Source organism: Aquarana catesbeiana, linkage group LG10 (genome assembly GCF_042186555.1).
Source record: "Aquarana catesbeiana isolate 2022-GZ linkage group LG10, ASM4218655v1, whole genome shotgun sequence".
Classification (NCBI taxonomy): Eukaryota; Metazoa; Chordata; class Amphibia; order Anura; family Ranidae; genus Aquarana; species Aquarana catesbeiana.
In genome coordinates this window covers 155,608,680-155,631,924 of record NC_133333.1, presented here as the reverse complement: position 1 = coordinate 155,631,924, position 23,245 = coordinate 155,608,680, and the positions used below count along the sequence as shown (strand labels likewise).

Genomic DNA, 23,245 nt, shown 5'->3' with positions numbered 1-23,245 from the left:
GGAAGAGATCGTCAGAGCCCTTCTGTATCTAGACGGTGCTCCACCTCACCTTCCCCAACCAAATGCAGTAAGCCGGCTGCATGAGAGGCATTTTCCTTATGTCCTCCCGAGTGAAAAATCGCTGCGCAAATACTGTGTGAAAAAAAAAATTAAACACCCACCATTTTAATCTGTAGGGCATTTGCTTTAAAATATATATAATGTTTGGGGGTTCAAAGTAATTTTCTTGCAAAAAAAAAATATTTTTTCATGTAAACAAAAAGTGTCAGAAAGGGCTTTGTCTTCAAGTGGTTAGAAGAGTGGGTGATGTGTGACATAAGCTTCTAAATGTTGTGCATAAAATGCCAGGACAGTTCAAACCCCCCCCAAATGACCCCATTTTGGAAAGTAGACACCCCAAGCTATTTGCTGAGAGGCATGTAGAGTCCATGGAATATTTTATATTGTGACACAAGTTGCGGGAAAAAGACAATTTTTTTTTTTTTTTTTTGAACAAAGTTGTCACTAAATGATATATTGCTCAAACATGCCATGGGAATATGTGAAATTACACCCCAAAATACATTCTGTTGCTTCTCCTGAGTACGGGGATACCACATGTGTGAGACTTTTTGGGAGCCTAGCCGCGTACGGGACCCCGAAAACCAAGCACTCTTCACTGCCTATAACAGTTTCGGAGGCCATGGAATGCCCAGGTGGCACAAACCCCCAAATGACCCTATTTTGGAAACTAGACACCCCAAGCTATTTGCTGAGAGGTATAGTGAGTATTTTGCAGACCTCGCTTTTTGTCACAAAGTTTTGAAAATTGAAAAAAGAAAAAAAAAATGTTGTCTTCATTTTCAAAAACAAATGAGAGCTGCAAAATACTTACCATGCCTCTCAGCAAAGAGCTTGGGGTGTCTACTTTCCAAAATGGGGTCATTTGGGGGAGGGGTTTGTGCTATCTTGGCATTTTATGGCCTTCAAAACTGTGATAGGTAGTGAGGAGTGAATAAAAAATTTACGCTCTTAGAAATCCTGAAGGCGGTGATTGGTTTTCGGGGCCCCGTATGCAGCTAGGCTCCCAAAAAGTCCCACACATGTGGTATCCCCGTACTCAGGAGAAGCAGCAGAATGTATTTTGGGGTGTAATTCCACATATGCCTACGACATGTTTGAGCAATATATCATTTAGTGACAACTTTGTGCAAAAAAAAAAAATTGTCACTTTCCCGCAACTTGTGTCAAAATATAAAATATTCCATGGACTCAACATGCCTCTCAGCAAATAGCTTGGGATGTCTACTTTCCAAAATGGGGTCATTTTGGGGGGGTTTGTGCCATCTGGGCATTTTATGGCCTTCAAAACTGTGATAGGTAGTAAGGAGTGAAATCAAAACTTTACGCCCTTAGAAATCCTGAAGGCGGTGCTTTGTTTTTGGGGCCCTGTGCGCGGCTAGGCTCCCAAAAATTTCCACACATGTGATATCCCCGTACTCAGGAGAAGCAGTAGAATGTATTTTGGGGTGTAATTCCACATATGCCCATTGCATGTTTGAGCAATATATCATTTAGTAACAACTTTTTGTAATTTTTTTTTTTTGTCATTATTCAAGCACTTGGGACAAAAAAAAATTAATATTCAATGGGCTCAACATGCCTCTCAGCAATTTCCTTGGGGTGTCTATTTTCCAAAATGGGGTCATTTGGGGGGGTTTGTACTGCCCTGCCATTTTAGCACCTCAAGAAATGACATAGGCAGTCATAAACTAAAAGCTGTGTAAATTCCAGAAAATGTACAATAGCTTGTAGACACTATAACTTTTGCGCAAACCAATAAATATACGCTTATTGACATTTTTTTTTACCAAAGACATGTGGCCGAATACATTTTGGCCTAAATGTATGACTAAAATTGAGTTTATTGGATTTCCCAACTTTGGACGATCTGGACGCGAACTTCAAATTAACCTGGGAAAATATACTACAAACGTGTTCACGAAGCCTCATGGAGACCCTAATCGAAGAATATACTAAGAGAACTAAGACCCTAGACACAGAAATCATCAAACTATGCGAACAATTACACCAATATAAAACACATAAACTAGCGATAACTAAAGAGAAAAAACTCAAGATTCATTTAGAATCCTTTAATAAAGATATTCTCATTAAAAAAGGTCAAAAATTCTTACGAGACAAAAATGCATTTGAGGCCGGCAGAGCCTACAAATGGAATCAAAACAAATCTACTAACAAAAGCAACCCTAATACAGCATCAAACCCCAACTCTACCATACCTACTTCTCACAATACTCCTTCCACTACCTCAAAACCCAAATATACAGTAGGTACAAAACGTCAATTCCAAGGGGATCTGACACAAGACCAAAAACCTAAAAAACAGGTTTCAGAAAATACACCTAAATCCTTAAATCCAAGTTCTGCACTTTTTGAAAAATCTGCCAACCCTCCTACACCTCACCACGCACCACAAGAAGCCACACCCCCCCACTATTCACGACACTCCTAGTTCACGTGAATTGGGTTCTAGTGATCCATCTTTTTTTAGACCAAATTCTAGCCGGGGCCAAACCAGCACTACCCCATCTCAACACTTGCACACAATTGACACTCTAACCCCTCATCAGGGAACCCCAATACACTCGAACACAGATTTAAGTGTAATCAACTTATCTTCACATTCTCTATCTAAAGATGAAATTTCAGTCCTAAAGAAAGGATTACATTTTTGTCCTAGTCATAATCTAGACAAATTTGAATTCTACAAAGACCTCCAGTTATTTGTTCGTAAAATAATCTTAAAGAAACTCTATCAGAAACAACATATTAAAACAAACTATACTCCCCAGGAAAACCAAGCTTTAGACCAGCTAATCGCCCTCTTTGAAGAGAGTGACACAGCTGACCTCATTGACTCGATAGACCTCGATAGAATCTTGCAATCTATAGAGGAACTAGACTCAGACACTCGAGCTAATCCGGCCCCATCAAAACTAAAGAAAAAATCTGACTTTTGCCCACCTCCTAGTACTTGTCCAAATGCGGCAGCATTCTTGAAGTTAGTGAATAATGATCTAGATAAACTTAAGATACAAACCAAGGGACCTTCAAATTTAAGCTCAAAAGAATCAGACGCACTAAACTCCCTCGCCACCAATAGACAAATCACCATAAAACCTTCGGACAAAGGTGGTAATGTGGTTGTTCTGAATAATGAACACTACATTAACATATGTAAAATGATTCTCAACAACTTAGACTGGTACCGTCGTATCCCGGCAACTATTGTCGAAAAATATAATAAAGATTTCTACACACTAGTAGACTCTGCCTTTTTGAACAACACAATCAACAAACAAACTTGGACCTTTATTAGAAACAATTTTCCCAGAACCCCTATGTTCTATACACTTTCGAAAATTCACAAAAATCCTATAGATCCGCCAGGTAGGCTGATCATTTCAGGCATTGGCTCAATCAGTGACAATGCTAGCAAATTAGTGGACGAATATTTAAGACCTTTTGTGGTTTCACTAACATCATATGTGAGAGACACAAGTCACCTGTTGCAAATTCTGGACAAACTCAATGTCTCGGACCAAGCCTACTTAGTAACAATAGACGTAGAAACTCTATATAGCTCAATCCCACACGAGAGAGGACTAGCCGCTATCAGACATGTCCTTCAACAAAACACTGCTACTGATCCCACGTATAATGAATTTGTCATTGCACTGCTCAAGTACATCTTTACCCACAATGTTTTTACATTCGATGGCTCCCACTACCTCGAGGTACAGGGGGTTGCGATGGGGACATGTTGTGCCCCGTCGTATGCCAACCTGTACCTGGGGGAGTGGGAAAGAATGTTTCTAACTGATGAAAACTTGATACAATATACCAATCACATCATGGGATGGTATCGTTACATAGATGACATCCTTGTCATCTGGGACGGCCCCACCGATGTACTCGAGCAGTGTTTGTTAAGAATGAACAAAAATGACTTTAACTTAACTTTTACTATGTCCTTTGACAAGAACTAGACAACATTTCTAGACATAGAAATTTATAAAGGGGAACAATGAAAACTATGTAGCAAGTTATATAGAAAAAGCACTGCAGGTAACACAATACTCCATGCCACAAGTTTCCATCCACGACCCCTGATTAACTCTATCCCGTATTCTCAATATCTAAGAATTAAGCGTAATTGTACAGATGAGGATACATTTATAAGAGAAGCAAACAACTTACGGGACAGACTCCTGACACGAGGGTATTCACACACTTCCCTGAAAAACTCTACTTCAGGCCACTAAACGTAAAGACACAAATCAACTACGGATTATCACCACATTTAACCAGCAAAAACGCCAAGTCAAAAAAATCATTGAAAAGTACTGGCACATGTTGACCCTAGACCCTTCTTTGGGACACTTTGTTCCAGATAAACCATGCTTTACATTCAGAAGAGCTACCTCTATCAGTGATAGAATCGTGAACAGCGAGTTTAGAAGTGAAGCAATGAGAATACACTGCAAATATAAAGGCACTTTGGCTCTTGCCATGCCATTTTTGCAAGTATATGCTCACACAGAGAAATCCCACTCTCCCGAATGGGAAAATATTCCACCCTAAACATTTTGCCAATTGCAGAACCTCAGGAGTGGTCTATCTACTCCATTGTAACTGCAGTTGCTTTTACGTTGGAAAAACTAAACTAGAATTCTGGAGAAGAGCCTAAAGGCACATACTTAGTATGCAGACTTGTGACCCTGATCTCCCCCTAGGACGCCATGTCTCCTTAGTACATGGCGGAATTTTTCCTAGGATCAAATTTCTAATATTAGACCGGATACATCCCAGCCCTAGGGGGGGCGACTGGAATAAGGTCCTCCTCCAAAGAGAACTGAGGCGGATCTATTCATTAAAAGCCACTTTACCTCCAGGCCTAAATGAAGCTGTTTGCTTTAAACCATTCCTTGAAGAATTCTGTTCCGGGGGAATGGAAAAATAAACTTCAACTATTCCTAATAAATTTTTTTGTACTAGGCCACACAAACTAGGTTACTCTCCCTATATTATATATTTTTTCCATTCCCTTTGCGTAATATCTATACATGGGGTTGTCTTTATCTCTGTATGATATCTTTAGAATATATTTAGAAATGTTAAGAATATATTGACTCAGTGCCATTTATTGTCTATACATGTATGAAGTATTTCATCTGTTCGTTATCCATAACCTATACGCTTTCAATATTCTCATGTTCACAAATGTACTTTTACTTTTCTATATGCCTCCGGGCTTATGTGCAATATATAATATGCACATTCTACATTAAGAACAAACAAAATACGTGATTAGACACGTTAAAATGTATATGGTTATGGATATACTCCTTTAAATACAGTATGATTAATACCTCCCTATTTATGTGACTTAATGTTTGTCCTTCAGGTTTATTATGTTACACATTATTATGTTACACATTGCTGTGCCCATTACACATTCTTACTTATGAAATTAATATTTTGTGCCTCAATGTCTGTCCTCTATTTTTATCATGTTACATATTGTTACATTTGCTACATACATATGTTTAGAAAATGTACAATCCTTACCATCATTAACTGTTTCTGTTTTTCTTCATATTATTGTTTGCAAAATGTATAATTTCATTACATTTTGTCTCCTATCATCAATTAGTCCTGCCTATTCCCAAGTCCCCGCTCACTAAAGGTGTAATTTTGCATATTTACTTTTTATCATCAATTAATGTTGCTGCTCTTATGTCAACATCCAGACTAACATTTCCAGCACATATATGTATTTTTACGTCCCCCTGGCTTGAAAAAAATTTGGCCAAATTTGGTCTTCACTATTTAATATCTTTCTTTTTGTTTTTCCCTCAGATTTCCCCTGGGTGCAATTGGCCAGAGTGGTTGCCCGACACGGAAAGCCGCCCAGACCCACTATCTGGGCGGCGTTATGAGGCTGGTTGGACGTTTGACATCTTCGCCCACAGCCTCCATCTTACTACTCTGGCGGACATGCGTGGTCCACCGCTGTGGTAATTCGTGTCGGTGGGTCGGGTGTGCGTGACGCTGCTCCAACGTGCTTGCATTATGATTGTTTGCTTTCAGTTACCAACTTGTTTGGCAATCATTTCTTACCACACTTGCATCAACCCACACCCGATATATGGTATCTATACAATAATTTTTTTATTTTTTATTTTACGTTCCATACTTTATTATTAATTTCATTTACTCCTCAATATTCACTACAACCCATTTAGACTTCCAACTTCTTTTTTACTCTCAGGGATTCCATTATTTGCCTCAGTATACCACTCTGGCCGATTCGCATCCGCGGAACGCTGGGGAAAACACCCTTTGAATGAGGTTCCCATTAAGTGATATACTCTTATATTGCTTTGTGATGTCCATGGTGTTAAAGGGACAGCAACCCCACCAGCACTAATTGTCCCATGCTACCTCAACTTCAGGTTTTTAATGCAACTTAACGAAACATACCAATAATTACTCCACCTCTAAACACTATGTAAGTGATCTGTCGATTATTTAATTTCAAGTGGATAACTGTATGTATCTACATGTTGTGGTAATTTACTTATCATCCCATATTTTAATTACCCCAGATGAACTTCTCTTTTCTTCTCTTCTACACCCCTGAAGAAGGACTAAAATACTATATATCCCGAAACGCGTTGGGTGTGAAAAGAGTCTCTTCATATATTTACTATATGGTGACAGTAATGAATTTTTCCAAGATGCTATTGTTTCGTTGAATATAATGTATACCATGTTTTAATATAATTTGTCTCTAAATAAAATTTGTTAATTTTTAATATTTTGTTACACTCCTTTAATACTTGTAATTCTTTAAAAGTGCCTAAAAAGTCAGCTTAGGGGAACCCATCTCTATATTTATTGGTAGAGGGTGCTACACCTGTATATGGACTTTATGCTCTTTTGTTCAATTATCTTTTGCACTCCACTATTTTGATTAAGATGTTCACATATATGCGGCGTAAATTTGATCCGGTTCAAAAAAGGGCCCTGTGCAAGTTTAGTGTGGTGCAAATTTCAGCCCAATAGATTTCTATGGGACCAGACTGAAATCTCGGTCCAGTGTTCACATCACTGCAATTTTTTTTCCTTGATTTTATAGAAGATAAAATAGCAGATGTTTCTTCCTACCTCCTAAGGCTGGTTTCACATGGGCTGTCTGATCAGGTCCGTCTGCCAGGTTTTCAGGTGAACCTGATTGAACCATCTATAGCTTTCTATGGAGCAGCATTTGACCTAATCCTGTTTGCCAAAAACAGATGGATGTGGGATCCATTCCCTACCCAACCGGCGGATCGGATGGAAATGGACAGGCGGTCCATTTCCATCTGGCAGCCCCATAGAGAACAGGGGGGCTGTGTCAGTGTGTGCTCTGCATAGCGAAGTGGATACGGACCTGTCATTCACCTGCTCAGCGGGTATCAGCAGAGAGATCCCCTCCTGGGTAGGCGGATGCGCATTACAGAGCCTTACTGGACCTTGAAAAGGCTGACACTGCTGCCTGGATACCTATCTGAGCCTGGTGTAACATTTGCCAAATGCAAAACAACTGTACAGAATTACTACAGCAATCAGAGGACCTGCAACCTGTCCAGTGGTGTATTTAGGTTTTGTGCTGCCCTAGGCCTGACTGAGCTTGCGCACCCCCTAATTTAAATATGCCACACCCCTTCCTGTCAAGGCCACACCCATTTCTTTTAAAGATCCGCCCTGTCATCTTCATTGGAGGAGGACAGAGGGACGCCGCGGGAAGAGGACAGAGAGGCATGTGGCATCTTTTCATTTGGGGGGTAAGGGGATATGTGCTAGTTGCTTTGGGAGGGGAGGATCAGACCCCCCTCACTAGCACATATCCTCTCCCCTCCCAAAGCACACAGCACATATCCCCTTACCCCCCTTCCCCTCATCCATGTGTGCATCTGTTATCTGCCCCCCTTCCCGGTTACTGTGTCCCCCTCCACTGTAAACTATACACAGACCTCACACCTGGCAGCGCGGCTCTTGCACTGAAGTCGTGTCCCTCCTCTGTGGCTCCTTCTCCTCCTGGCTGTGTACACTAGAACATTGGAGCCGAGAAGGAGGAGGAGCCGAGGAGTGTGTGTGGCTGACAGTGGGGAGAGAGGTGGCGGCTGCTACGGAAAGCCGATCGCCGCTTGTGGGACCCCAGGTGGCAGATTTCCTGGGTGCCCACGCTAGCGCACTCTGGCTGCCAGTTACCGAAGCTCAGTGCCGGAACTTGTTGTGGGCTCCGGGACAGTGGCGTCACTAGGTTTGGTGTCACCTGGAGCTGTAAAAATTGTGTCCCCCCCCTTAATTTTTGGACTGGAGGCCCAGCGTTGGAGCTCATTGTGGCGGTCAACAAGGCCTAGAGGATATCAGGTTAGGCACTTCCTAATGGCTCAGTCCCTGGGAACAGTAATGGATAATGGCCAACAGGCTCTCTTACCAGACCCGGTGAAACTGCAACAGTGATCCCTCCAGCTGGACGTTCGCTCACTCTGGGTTGCCCAGGCGGACTCTGGTCAGTAGTGTAGCATGTCTGTACCCTGGCAGTGGCTTTATCTTTCTCCCCCTCTGGTGGTGCGGGTACAGCGTGGCTCTCTCTTTGGTGGTGCGGGAACAGTGTGGCCCCCTCTCTGGTGGTGCAGGTACAGCGTGGCTCTCTGGTGGTGCGGGTACAGCATGGCTCTCTGGTGGTGCGGGTACAGCGTGGCTCTCGGGTGGTGCGGGTACAGCGTGGCTCTCTCTGGTGGTGCGGGTACAGCGTGGCTCTCTCTGGTGGTGCGGGTACAGCGTGGCTCTCTCTGGCGGTGCGGGTACAGCGTGGCTCTCTCTGGCGGTGCGGGTACAGCGTGGCTCTCTCTGGCGGTGCGGGTACAGCGTGGCTCTCTCTGGCGGTGCGGGTACAGCGTGGCTCTCTCTGGTGGTGCGGGTACAGCGTGGCTCTCTCTGGTGGTGCGGGTACAGCGTGGCTCTCTCTGGTGGTGCGGGTACAGCGTGGCTCTCTGGTGGTGCGGGTACAGCGTGGCTCTCTGGTGGTGCGGGTACAGCGTGGCTCTCTGGTGGTGTGGGTACCTCGTGGCTCTCTGGTGGCGCGGGTACAGCGTGTCTCTGGTGGTGCGGGTACAGCGTGGCTCTCTGGTGGTGCGGGTACAGCGTGGCTCTCTGGTGGTGTGGGTACCTCGTGGCTCTCTGGTGGCGCGGGTACAGCGTGTCTCTGGTGGTGCGGGTACAGCGTAGCTCTCTGGTGGTGCGGGTACAGCGTGTCTCTGGTGGTGCGGGTACAGCGTGGCTCTGGTGGTGCGGGTACAGCGTGGCCCTCTGGTGGTGCGGGTACAGCGTGGCTCTCTGGTGGTGCGGGTACAGCGTGGCTCTCTGGTGGTGCGGGTACAGCGTGGCTCTCTGGTGGTGCGGGTACAGCGTGGCTCTCTGGTGGTGCGGGTACAGCGTGGCTCCCTCTTTTTCTCTTCTAACACCCCCCCCCTCAGCAGAGCGCATGCATGCTGGGGGCTGTAGCATGATGTCTGTTGACACACAGGGCCGCCATTCTTCAGGGACTATTTTCCCATGATGCCCCCCAGAGTCTTCTGATTGGCCCTCTGCTGTGGCCAATCATGGGGATGAAAACAGCGGTCAGGAAGCTGGGCGGCGGCATGGTGAAACTAATTAGAGCCGCTCTCTCTCTCTTCTCCCTTCAGCTGACAGAAAGGGGAGGGGGGGCGAGCGGGGGAGATACACAGACAGCCCGCATCTCCCCTCTCCCTGTCACAGCGCTGCTGATCCATTTGCCAGAGAACTCCCCCGCTCGCCCCCCCTCCCCTTTCTGTCAGCTGAAGGGAGAAGAGAGAGAGCGGCTCTAATTGGTTTTGCTGTGCCGCCGCCCAGCTTCCTGACCGCTGTTTTCCTCCCCATGATTGGCCACAGCAGAGGGCCAATCAGAGACAGATTTACAGCTTTATGGAGGGGCGGCTTGACAGTTCTTACTTTACTTTCTAGCCCCCTCCGCACCCGCACTGCTAAGCTGTACTCCCCAGATGGTGGCCCTGCTGTGCGGGAAGAGGACGCCGCTGCCATTTTCGGGGGGGGGGCGGCTTTTTGCCGCCCCCCCGCACAGTGCCGCCCTAGGCCTGGGCCTTGTTGGCCTAGGCCAAGACACAGCACTGAACCTGTCCCATAGGATGAGAGAGAATCTTCCATATTCATTTCCAGACCAGGACTTTTCTGGCACTTTTTGTTTACATGTGACAATCATTTTTTTTTGCTAGAAAACTACTTAGAGTCCCCAAACCATATATATTTTTTAAGGCAGAGGCACACTGTGGCTCATTAATGTTAAGTTTTTCAAGTCTATTTCTAATTCTATCCTCTGTTAGCCATGAGGGTGCTTCCTGTGACATGTCATAAGGATAAACATTGCAGTTTTGGTTACCGAAGCCCCCCCGATTCCTTTGTGAAGACTGAGAAGAATAAATTCAATACCTTCGCCATCTCCCCATACTTTGTAACCATATGTCCTTCCTTCCATTCTTTATGGGGCCAATATGGTCTGTTCTCCTTTTTTTACTATTTATATACATAAAGAATTTCTTGGGATTTTTTTTGTTCTCCTCCGCTATATGTCTTTCGTGTTCTATCTTAGCTGCCCTGATTGCACCCTTACATTTCTTGTTGCATTCTTTGTAAAGTCTGAATGCTGAAGCTGATGCCTCAGCCTTGTATTTTTTGAAGGCCTTCTCCTTTGCTTTTATATTCATTTTTACATCGGGGTTAAGCCATCCAGGACTTTTGTTCACTCTTTTAAATTTATTGCATTGATGCACTGGCTAACGCCCTTATTTAATATGCTCTTAAAGCAAACCCATCTCTCCTCCGTGTTCTTTGTTCCCAAGATTTTATCCCAATTTATATCTTCTAGCAGGGTTCGTAGTTTAGGGAAGTTGGCTCTTTTGAAATTCAGTGCCTTTGTATTCCCCTTATGTTTCCTATTTGTGTGATTTATACTGAAGTCAATTGACCTGTGTTCGTGGTTTCCTAAATTGCCCCTTATTTCCACATCCGTGATCAGGTCTGTATTGTTGGTAATCAGTAGACCTGGTAACGCTTTGTTATTATTATTTATTTACATTGCAATGCCCAACTGGTTTGGATAGGTCTTATTTTATAGTATACACATACATGGTTTTTTTTATTAATTACTGATGACTTATTTGTTTTTTAACGTGTTTTTTTTTTGTTTAGTTTTTTTGTTAACTGCTTTTCATCTTGTATCATTAAAAATTTAAAGTGGATATGCTTTTATCCTATATACCATTGGCAATATGATTCTAAAAAAGAATTGTGTATTCCGATTTATCTTGAAATTATATTTACCTATACAGATGTTTTCTTTTTGCACTTTGTACGTATTCAATGGCCTAGCTAAGGATTTTTGCTATGTATCTTTTTCTTTATATACTAGCCCTGAAGAAGGGGAAGGCAATTCCAATGAAACATGTTTGCTCTACATGTTTACTTTTATCTCCAATAAATAACTATAAAATTCATCAAGTGAGACCTTCTTCTATTTGGACATTGGGTGCTCCTCTTCAATCAACCAAAGGTTACCATAGCGGGGAGCCAATCAAAGCTGATCCCGGCTTTGTTTGGCTATCCAACAGGCTGGCAGACGCTTCGGCTGGTCACTTGGGTCTCCTGTTGGGAGTCCCCTTTCGTTGTTTGTAAAACAATCAAGCAGCTAGTTAGCTGCTAGGATTGCTTTTATAAGACAGCCAACCACCGGCTCTAAAAAACGGTACCGGGGTGATCCCAGTATAACCACCTGAAGTCCAGCAACGGATAGGTACATCACTGGTCTGGAAGTGGCTATTTGAATCTTCAGACGCGGTTATATATTCGAAAGTGACAGTGTCTGCTTATAGCCCAGCATTCCCCCCAGCAAAATATACTTACCAGTCAATCCATGCTCCCTCAATGTCTTTAACATGTTGTTTGAACCCTTGCTTCATTATTCTAATGTTGTGTTGATTTCAGGTAGAGGAGCACAGAGATCCCCCATGTGACAATGCTTGTGCCTAAGTGGCCAATCACCAGGCCTCGAAAAATTGTCATTGACACCAGAGCTTACCTAAGGTGGACTCCTGCAGTAGGGTGGCAGCTAGAGAGTGTTGATGAGTGAGAATACTTTGCAGAGGAGGTAGGTTACCAAGAGACACCATCACTTTGTCCTCAATTGACAGTGTAAATGTGTCTCTTTAAAAACGGTTAAAGACCGCTGATTATTCGGTTCTCAGAGCTCCGTGAGCAGAGAGCTGGTGACTGTCAATCAATGGCTCTCTGCTCTTCCCCTCCCACCCTTACTGGAGCGCTGGGCTGTGGAGGGAGCAGGAGAGGCAGAGCTAGGTGGCGGTCCAGGGTTGTGGGCAGATCCCGACATTATTGTCACGATCTTGCCCCAGCCTGAACCGGCTCTGTGACGTCAGCCTGCTGTCTGATGAAAATGGGTCACAGGAGTGCAGAACGAACTGTACTCCTGTGATCCACAGGAGAAGTACAGCCAAAAGAGCTTTGGCTGCACATCTTTAAAAGTGGGTTTTAGTTCACCAATCAGCTGTGCAGAAATCAGCAGAGATAGACAACTATAAGGCCTCATGCACACTGGATGTTAAAATAACGTTATAAAAATGGCAGTAGCTTTGCAGTGAGTTTTTTCAGGTTTTTTTTCAACGTTTTTGCAATAGCGCTTTTTAGCGTTTCTTAGCAGTTTTTAGCGCTTTGTTGTTTGTTTGTTTTTTTAAGAAAAAATTTTTTATTTTTTTTTCAATGGATCAAAAACGTTAAAAAATGCTGGTGAACGACGTTTTTGAGCGTTTATCGACGTTTATCAGCATTAGAGTGTTTTTACAGCTGAAAAACATCTCTCAGAGCCCACTAGTTTTGTTTTTTTTTACTGCTCAAAAACGCCACTGCCCAAAACTGCTGATAACAGCTTATGTGTGCATGGACTCATAGGATAACATGAAGGAGCATTTAATGACTGTAGAAAAAAACGTCTACTGCCAAAAACAGCTGCTGTAAAAACGTCCAAAAACATCCAGTGTGCATCAGGCCATTATATCTATCTATCTATCTATCTATCTATCTATCTATCTATCTATCTATCTATCTATCTATCTATCTATCTATCTATCTATATATCTATATCTATATATCTATATATATTTATTTAAATAAATATTTATTTACATACACACGCAGTATTTACCGAACGTCACTACAGTACTTGATCAGGGGATTGTGAAAGAGATTGTAAACTCACCACTAAGGTAACAATCTTCCACAGTAGTGAAGCTGCTTTTACAAAGAACATATAATAAGGAGACGGAGGGAATGAGGAATCAGGTGCTGCAGATCAAAATGGAAAGAGTGTATTAGGTGTATTAGAGGTTTTTCATTTTATTTCTTAATAAAGTGAGAAAAGTCCAAATGAAGTATGAATATGAACATCTGATCAGAAATGACAAGGAAAAAGCCAACATGTAAAATCATTTTCTTTTTCAGTTTAATCCAGCAGTCTGCAAACTGCGGCCCAAGGGTCGGCTCTGGCCCTTTGCTTGCCTTTATTTGGCCCTTAGGTGCTATTCCATTCACTGACAATGGGGCATAATTCCTCTTGCTGACACCAACAATGAGGCACAATTCCTCCCACCGACACCAACGATGGATCATAATTGCTTCCATTAACACCAACGATGAAGCACTATTCCTCCAATAACTCCAACAATGGGGCACTATTCCTCCCACTAACACCAAAGATACGGCATTGTTTACTCCCCACTGGACACAAGGATATCCCCTCCTCCTACTTTCTTCCAGTGACACCAACGATAGGCTACTAATCCCCACACTGACTCCAATAATAGGACACTATTCTGCCTACTAAGACCAATGATGGGACAGAATTCCTTCCATTGACACCAACAATGGGGCACTATTCCTTCAATGACTCCAACAAAGGGGCACTTTATCTTCTACTCCTCCTCCTACTTTCTAATTACTTCCATTGACATTGATACCAACAGGGCACTATTCCTCCCACTGACTCCACCAAAAGGGCACAATTCCTGCCACTGACACCACTAATGGATCATAATTGCTTCCATTAACACCAACGATAAAGCACTATTCCTCCAATGACTCCAACAATGGGGCACTATTCCTTCCACTGAAACCAAAGATAGGGCATTGTTTATGCCCCACTGGACACCAGGACATCATCTACTCCTCCTCCTACTTTCTGATTCTTTCCACTGACATTGATACCAAAGATCGGTCTACTAATCCCTCCACTGACTCCAACAATGGGGTACTATTCCTCCCACTGACACCACCAAAAGGGCACAATTCCTCCTACTGACACCAATGATGGGGCACTATTCCTCCTACTGACACCAATGATGGGGCAACTATTCCTCCTACTGACACCAATGATGGGGCACTATTCCTCCTACTGACACCAATGATGGGGCACTATTCCTCCTACTGACACCAATGATGGGGCACTATTCCTCCTACTGACACCAATGATGGGGCACTATTCCTCCTACTGACACCAATGATGGGACACTACAACTCCCTCTGACACCAAAGATGGCGCATTGTTTACTCCCCACTGGACATCAGGACATCCTCTACTCCCACTGGCCCTAGTCTGCCCCCCCCCCCCAAAGTAAACTGGCCCTTTGTTTAGAAAGTTTGGAGACCCCTGGTTTAAACAAACGAAAATCCATATGTGTATGGCCAGCATTACCATAAAGCTTTGAAGCAAACACACAGGCAGGCAAGCAGTTAATAAAAACACTCCCTCTGCCTTATGTACATAAAGAAAGAGGCAGGAAGGTATGCAGGTGATTTATCTGTTATCAGAAATAGACTGTAAATAAAGGTTATTTTCCTTTCTACCAAGGTCATATTACATACATAGAGGAAACTTCCTGAAAGATTCATTGTATGAGCATAGGGAACTTTACAGGCGCTGTTTTAGATGAAGAACCTGTTTTCTGGACAGGTTAGAACAGGGTTCTCAACAATTTCACTTTGGAAGTTTGAGAAGATCAGTGAGCTGTTGATATAACAGTTATTTTTAGAAAGAGCAATAAATAGTAGCAGTACTGCACAGTATTTGGTGTGGGGGGGGGGGGGGGCAGGGGGGCACATTAAAGGGAGAGGGCAGGAGAGCACAATACATAGGGGCCAAGAGAGCACGGGGGGCAGAAGGGCACAATACAGGGGGCCAGAAGAGCACAGTATGGGGGGGAAGGGGAAGAAGGGCACAACACAGGAGTGCCAGGAGGGCACCGTATGGGGGGGCAGGAGGGCACAATACAGGAGGGCCAGGAGAGCATAGTACAAAGAGGGACAGGACAGCACAACAGAGATGGGCCAAGAGGGCACAGGACAGGCAGGCAGAATACAGGAGAGTGAGGAAAGCACAGTATGGGGAGGGGGGCATAATTCATGAGGACCAAGAGAGCACAGTATAGGGGGGGAGCAAAGGGGCACAGTAAGGGGGGGTGCAGGAGGTTACAGCACAGAGGGGGCAGGAGGGCACAGTACGGGGGCACAAAATAGGAAGGCACAGAGTGCGGGGGGCATAGCACAGGAGGGCATGAGAGCACAGGACAGGGGGGAAGAATACAGGAGAGCGAGGAAAGCACAGTATGGGGGGGCACAAAATATGAGGGCACAGAGTGCAGGGGGCATAGCACAGGAGGGCATGAGAGCACAGGACAGGGGGGCAGAATACAGGAGAGCGAGGAAAGCACAGTATGGGGGGGCACAAAATAGGAGGGCACAGAGTGCAGGGGGCATAGCACAGGAGGGCATGAGTGCACTGTATGGGAGAGCAGAGTACAAGAGTACAAAGAGTACAGGAGGGCACCATACTGGAGTCTGTAGTATGTAGCACAGAAGTGGCTTCCTCATGCAAAGCAGCACAGTATCCTATCTGGTGTGCTGATCCCTGCCCGCCCTCTTCTCTCATGTCATCCATCCCGTGTGATGGCACACACAAGCACCTAGAATGAATAGTAGGTGGGGGGCAGCTAAGATCAGCACAGGCCAAGAATGTATGTAGCTTTCCTGCAAGGTTCTGCAGCAGAAGGAAGAATTCTCTCTAACAAAATTTAGCATGCATTATTAACCAGTTAAAGAGTTAAAAAGTAAACATTTCTGTTTTCCCAGCAATTAATGCCAAGCAATGGTTGTCCCATACCCCTGTATGTGAATTAACCCACATCTTATGCCAAGCCATGCCGAATATATTGTATCAAAGCACATCTGTACTTTATTCTAGATAATGTATTTGGTCACTCCTTTTTCTGGGAAAAATAACAAGATATTTCCTGTTAAAATTATTGGCCAATACACCCCTACACTGCATACACAAAATCACGTACAGGTACTTGATTTTGCTCAGCCGGGCCGCCCTGCCGCAGTATATGTACGGTGGATGGTCCTGAAGCGGTTAAGGCAACTAATAGAGCTAGGCAGGAAGAAAAAAATCATACAGTCATGTGTTTACCTTTCAGTCTGAAGCTCTGTCTGTTCTTAAAGTGAACAGCCGTGCCCGTGCTTCTAGACTAAAGCATTTTCTGTCAAGCAGTCCTGCTGAAAAAACAACATTCAATTAGCCATTGCAGCCAATGTCTGCATAGCTGATCTATGTATTCTGAGGGGGAGGGGATTTACGCACTGTCAGAATTCCATAGCACAGTGGGGCAGATTATATTCTTGCATCCACATCGCTTGTGTGGATGCAAGAATCTGATTTTTTTTTTTTTTATTCAAGCCATGAGTTAAATGTAAAAGAACTCAATGTGTATATCCAACTTAAAAGAGAAGTTTGAGATATTATACTTAACTAGGTGGATGCAGCACCGGTCTGATGGTGCATCTGTCCCCTGCCAGCTCTAAGATTGAGAACTGAGCTGTGGAGGAGGCGGGAGCAGCCGACTCAGGCTCTCATCGGCACACGGAGAGGCAGAGACAGGTGCCTGTCCAGGCATCTAGGTGAATCCTGACCTGGACCGGCTCTGTGACATCAACCGACAGCGGGCTTCAGATAAAAACGGGTCGCAGGAGTGCAGAACAAACTGTATTCCTGTGATCCACTGGAAAAGTACAGCCAAAACGAGCTTTGGCTGTACTTCTCCTTTAAGCAAGAACTCCATCTTGACTAGGGATGAGGTTCAGGATTAGGTCCCCTCCAAGCACCCCAGAGCATTTGCAATGTCCCCTAAAAGCTGCCATGCTGTTATTCAGTCTATGCCTGGGGCAGAAGCCACACTAGAGCTCGCTACAGCTTGCTCATTGTTATTGTTTGGAGTCAGGCTCGGAGGCCAGGCGCAATAGTAGTAGACAGGCACAAATCGATCAGGTGGATAAGTACAGAAGCAGGTCACCCTGGCGGATGACATGGGCTTACCTGAGTACACTGTCTCAGTATACCTCCAATATGGGCAGACAGTTACTGAATGGGAGGAGGAATCATGAGACAATGAGAGCGCTCACCAGTGCCTTCACAGTTTATTGAGAATTACAAACTATTGACCACAAAGGCCAAGGGTACTTGTAGTTCATTCATTCACAGAACATTTTTAATGAATGACGTGGCTGTGTGGCTGTAGCCCCACATGGCTGTGCTGTTTTTAAATTGTGACAGTGGTGAGAAGATCTCCCGATCGGCTGTCACAGGGAGGGGGGATTGGGAGGGGGGGGGGGGGCAGGAGTTGGATATGTTACATGTTCCACCCTATATACAGGGGGAACATGTAACATATCAATACAAGTCCTTAATGTATAAAGTCTCAAATTTTGTTCAATCACCACAGTGATCAGAATATATGGTGCAAGCTTCTAAAGTGAAAAGCGCCTTGTGTTTCCACCACCAGTGAACAATGGCCACTCACCTCACAGATATGATCCCTGCATTACCAGTAAGGTTATAAAGCGATTTGTTCCCCTCAGGGGACACCAAGTATCCCTCTTTATCCCCACCACACATAGGCACATACCATCATCAGGTACAAGGACTGTGCATGTATGAATAGAGGAAAAATGCAAGACCTAGTGTTCTACGTTTAAACATATAATTTAATTTGATTATAAAGAGGAATTGCACTTACAAAGTAAAGCACCATTGCCAGTGCTAGCATTGATTGCATGAGATACAGAGCCAGGATCCAGACGAAATCCAAGATGGCCACAGGATGACGCCACGCCCTAAGCTCCGTAGAAGTGCTAAAGAAGTCCCCCCCCTTGGACGTAACGCATACGGGGGGTGGAGCTTAGGTGACATCATCCCACAGCCATCTTGGAATTTTGAATATGGCACAAAATGTTGTGGAATATCTTTATAAGTGATAGCTGGCAACTGATCATTTTCTGTTATGTGTATATATAGTCTAATTTATTTTCTTATTTTGGTTTTACCAATTGGTTTTAGTTATGAGAAACATGTAACATGTTCCAAAGGTGAAATTATGCTTTAGGATGTATGCAGCATTTGGGAATCTTTTGAAGAGAGGAATGAAAAAGGTGACAAGGCAGGGATTGGTGATACAATCTCTCTGTGTTCCTCTTGGAGCAAACAGTCCATTATAGACCAGACACTTGAGGCACAGCGGGAATAAGAGGACTTACTGCTGTCTCAGGTAAGAACCTTTTCTTACTGCCTTCATCCCCCTGTGGCCAGATTACGATGTCGCTGACACTGTTTCCTAACACCACATACAGTTTAAAGGCTTATCCTAGGCATGTTACACTGGCCTACAAGGGGAAAGCCTCAGAAATTAAAGTAGCTAAATTTTACCAGAATTGGGTAAGTCCTGAGTATTAATTGACTCTAGGTTCCAAGATACAGCTTCAAATCAAAATTGAATCAAAATAATTCAAAATTACAAGGGGGATGTGTGATTATGCTCCATTACTGTTCTGTTAAATGTGATATAGCAATGAGAATGATTCCACGCCAATCATTAGAAATGCATCTTTTTATCGGTATCAATAACATAACTTTCCATTCATTTATTGTTTTTTCATGTAACATTTTCATGCTCCCTCCACACCATTGGGACTGCGAAAGGTTTGGACTTTTTCTTCTTGTTTAGCCAATGAGGCAGATAAGTTGCACATGTAATGCAACATTAATGAGGGGCCCAGCTCTTGTCCTGATCCCCTATTTTGCATCCAAAATTTAGATGTATGCCTTTTTTACCACTGCCGTCATACTGCAATTTTGAGACGCAAATGTAACCTCGCCACAAATGTAGCAGAAGTTATCTGCATAGTTTAGACAGTTTTGAGGCATCCTGGCTTCTGAGGGAAAATATCATGCAACTTTTCCTTGGAAATTTTAGGCAATGACACTTTCACAAGCCACCAGATGTAACTGTAAGATGCGTAGATCTGACCAAGACAAATGTACCTTGCAATAAAAGAACAATAAATTACAGTTCGGTAATAATCGTTAGTCTCAAAGTGAAGATAAATGTATACACTTCCATGTGGTACCATTTTCATTGTTCTACCGTACTTTGTCGAGAAGTTACGAGGCATCATAATCATCAGACACCTCCCTCCCTTGTAGGCAAATATACTTGCCTGTGTATAAATCTTTATTGTAAAATATCTTGAAAACTTTAGCCAACCAGCACCTTTATCACCTGTTTTCCAATTCATCTAATCAAAATATGTAAGAATTAGCACATTTTAACTCGGAGGTCGATAATTTCCCAAAATTTGTAGACCAGTGTTATTAAAAGGATTGGTGTTCTTCCCATGTCACCTTTGAAGTTGCTTTAAATGGAGGACCCTCTCCCTGCTGTAAAGTATTTTTTATTTTTTTTGCTTTGTTAAATGTCCTCCATGACAGTGCGCAGCTCCCTTTGCCCTTTTTTTTTTTAACATTTTTGGCAATACCTTGCCCATTAGCATTGGAAATGGCCAGAATTTAGTATCAAACTTCAGCATTTTGCAGGTCTGTCCCGAGTCCCGGGCACTTTAATTCCAGGACAATACAGTGTCCAAGAATACAGTGAGGGTCTGAGCTGTCACTGGAGATGAAGCTGAGGCCCCGCCTGCTGCGTGTTAGCCTGCAGTGGATTTGTAACTGACATCGAGCAGCCGCACAGCCCCGCCCAGGACACGCCCTCTGCTCACTTCTCCAGCCATAGCAAAGCTCCCGTCCTGCTGTATGACACCAGTCACAGCCCGCCACTCTCATCTCTGGCCCGCCTGCTCCAGTGCTGTCTACCCCGGTGTGTGTGTCAGTGCAGAACAGCTGAGCCCTCTGTTTCCACGGGGCTTCCTGAAATGGGCACAGACTCCAGGGGGGCGGGTTCCAGGTAAGCTGCTGCACCCCTTGTGCTAGCTATACACTTGGCAATTTTGTTGACAGTTTTGGAGCAGAAGATGTGAAAAAAAAGGCATCATAAATCATTCATTTTTTTTGGGGGGGGGGGGGGGGTGTCCCTGAATGGCAGTTTGTAAATGTGGTCACCCTAGCAAAACCCCAACCATAGGCTTCAATGGCGTTGCTGCTAAGTTCGGGTCTCAGGGACTTCAAGCAGGATTAGGCGAACTGATTGAAGTCCTTAGTTTAAAGCTAAGTAACAATTAATTGTGTATATTATTGTTATATGCTTAAAGGGGTTGTAAAGTCAGAAGGTTTTATCTCTTAATGCATTCCATGCATTAAGATAAAAAGCCTTCTGTGTGCAGCAGCCTCCCCCCCCCCCCCCCCAGCCACCCTAATACTTTCCAGAGCCTCATCTAGATCCAGTGATGTTGCAGGAGTGTCTCAGCTGTCCGGGAATTCCCTCCTCATTGGCTGAGATAGCAGCACGGCACCATTGGCTCCCGCTGATGTCAATCACAGTCAGTCAGCCAATGAGGAGAGAAAGGGGAGGGGCGGGGCTGCGTGGCTGAATGGATAGAGGGAGCTGCGGCGCGCCGTGGGTGCCCCCATAGCAAGCTGCTTGCTGTGGGGGCACTCAACAGGAGGGAGGGGCCAGGAGCTCTGAAGAGGGACCCGATAGGAGGAGGATCTGGGCTGCTCTGTGCAATACCATTACACAGAGCAGGTAAGTATAACATGTTTGTTATGTTTAACTAATATAAAAACGAGACTTTACAATAACTTTAAACTAGAATAAATAGATAAATTTGGGTTAAAGAGGAACTGCAGTCTGCTCACATAATTTGTAATAAAAACATCTTTGCCATTGTGAAGCTTCCCTTCAACCACTTTGCATATTACTTTATATATAATGTGATTCTGTACTTGCCAAATATGCCGCAGAAATCTTTCTTCACTGAGTCTGGCTGCAACCATTTTTACTGTGGGCTGCTGAAGCTGCTGCCTGTTCACTTCCTGGATTTACACAGAAGCAAACCTCCAGCTCTGCAGCTCTCATTGGTCCTCTTATGACTCATCCCCCCTCCCTTCCTGGCAAACTCTCACAAGAGTGAGAGAGAGAGTGAGAGCTGTGCATGATGTCATAAGCCTAGGCTTATTACCAGACAAGAAGTGGGCTGTATAAGGTATTTACTGGCAGAAAAAAAAAATGTTTTACTATCTAAAGTTAAAACAAGGGCAAAAGATTTAATAGATGGAAAGTTGAAAAAAATGACTGAAGGTCCACTTTCATAAATACATGTATGGCTGGCTAGAGTCACCAGTTTCCTACGTTCCTCATGACATTTTTAAAAAGTTAAAAAAAAAAGAAAGAAAAAAAGTAAATAGTGCATTGTGTTTTAAAAACACAAGGCATGGCCCCCCCAACGCCCATACAGAATGGACACCGGCCCGCACGCTATATAACTTTCTTTTTCTATCTTTAATCCAGTAAAGATACTCTTTTTACACTCAGTTTTGTGTGAAGACTGTTGTACAATCGAGAAAAACATTTAACCAACATTAGTAATGTGATACGTTTATGCATGTTTGATTCTCATAGAAATACTAACCTGTGTCAGTTGACTGACCTCTATCAATGTGCTTTGAAAAAGAAATAGTTTTGTGTTTTTTCAGGAGGAAGGAATGCCACGACACGTTCCATCTTGTTCCTGCGACACAAAGCAACAGAATGTGTCAGGTCTTGAGAACTGCTGTAAAAGCCTTACATGATTGCTAGATAAGAGCGCAGATCCAGTATGAGACATGCATTAGGCAGGAAAGCAGGCACTGTGCTGGGGCCCATGTGCTTTTAGGGCCCATTCACATTGTTGTAATGGGGTACTGTGCTGCGTTAAGGTCGCAAAATGGCCGCAAATGTATCACGAAGCAAAACAAAAAAAATTGCACCTGCACCATTATTTCTTCAATAAAATTCAGAATACTGTACAGCGCACACATCTGTTCATGGTGGAGGTGTGCGTCTGGAGTGCCATTCACAATAAATGGTAGCACAAAGCAATGCACATATACCTGACAAGCTGTGTAATCACTCAAGTAATCAGCTTTTAACGTAAGGCTGCATTCACACCTGAGCGCACTGGAATCGCGGGCAGAATCACGACAAAACACAGGACGCGTTTGCAATGCCTTTATTTCTTAATGCCACCCCAAACGCAGTTGCGATTTTGCCACGATTGTCGAGCGACAAAGCACGCTAAAATCATGGCAAAAATCACAAAACGCCAAATGTGCCTGGCTCTGTGCCAAAATTTGGTACATGAGCTTCTTTTGCGTGTTTTTGGAGCGGAGGGAGGCCCATTCAAATGAATGGTGCAGCTCCAAAAACGTGCCACAAAAATACACAGAAAACCTAAAAAAAAAGTGGTGCAGCAGGTGTCGATGCAGTAAGCTTAGGTGTGAATGGAGCCTTAGTTTTTAGGTGTATGTCAGTGGTTATCAACTCCTGTCCTCAGGACCCACTAACAGGCCAGGTTTGCAAGATAACTGAAATACATCACAGGTGATATCATTTTCTGCTCAGTGATTGCAGTATTCTAGTCTGCATCTCCCCAAGGTAATACATAAATCTGGCCTGTTAGTGGGTCCTGAGGACAGGAGTTTAGAACCACTGGTGGTGTATGCGGTGTCTGGCAGCAATGCCCGGGTTCAATCCTACAACTGGGG

The 23,245-nt window shown here is 44.0% G+C and overlaps 1 protein-coding gene across 17 annotated transcripts in view; it reads right to left on the bottom strand.

Annotated features, from left to right (window-relative positions):
* The window catches only part of LOC141110959 (galactoside alpha-(1,2)-fucosyltransferase 2-like), a 539,222-nt gene that overhangs the window by 47,867 nt on the left and 468,110 nt on the right, over window positions 1-23,245 (bottom strand). For 13 of the 17 annotated variants that reach the window (XM_073602783.1, XM_073602787.1, XM_073602785.1 and 10 more), the window contains one exon: window positions 22,132-22,230. The exons of the other annotated variants lie outside the window; for them this stretch is intronic. The gene's annotated coding sequence lies outside the window, so the exon portion shown is untranslated. The remainder of the gene's footprint in view (window positions 1-22,131; window positions 22,231-23,245) is intronic. 17 annotated transcript variants of the gene reach the window in all.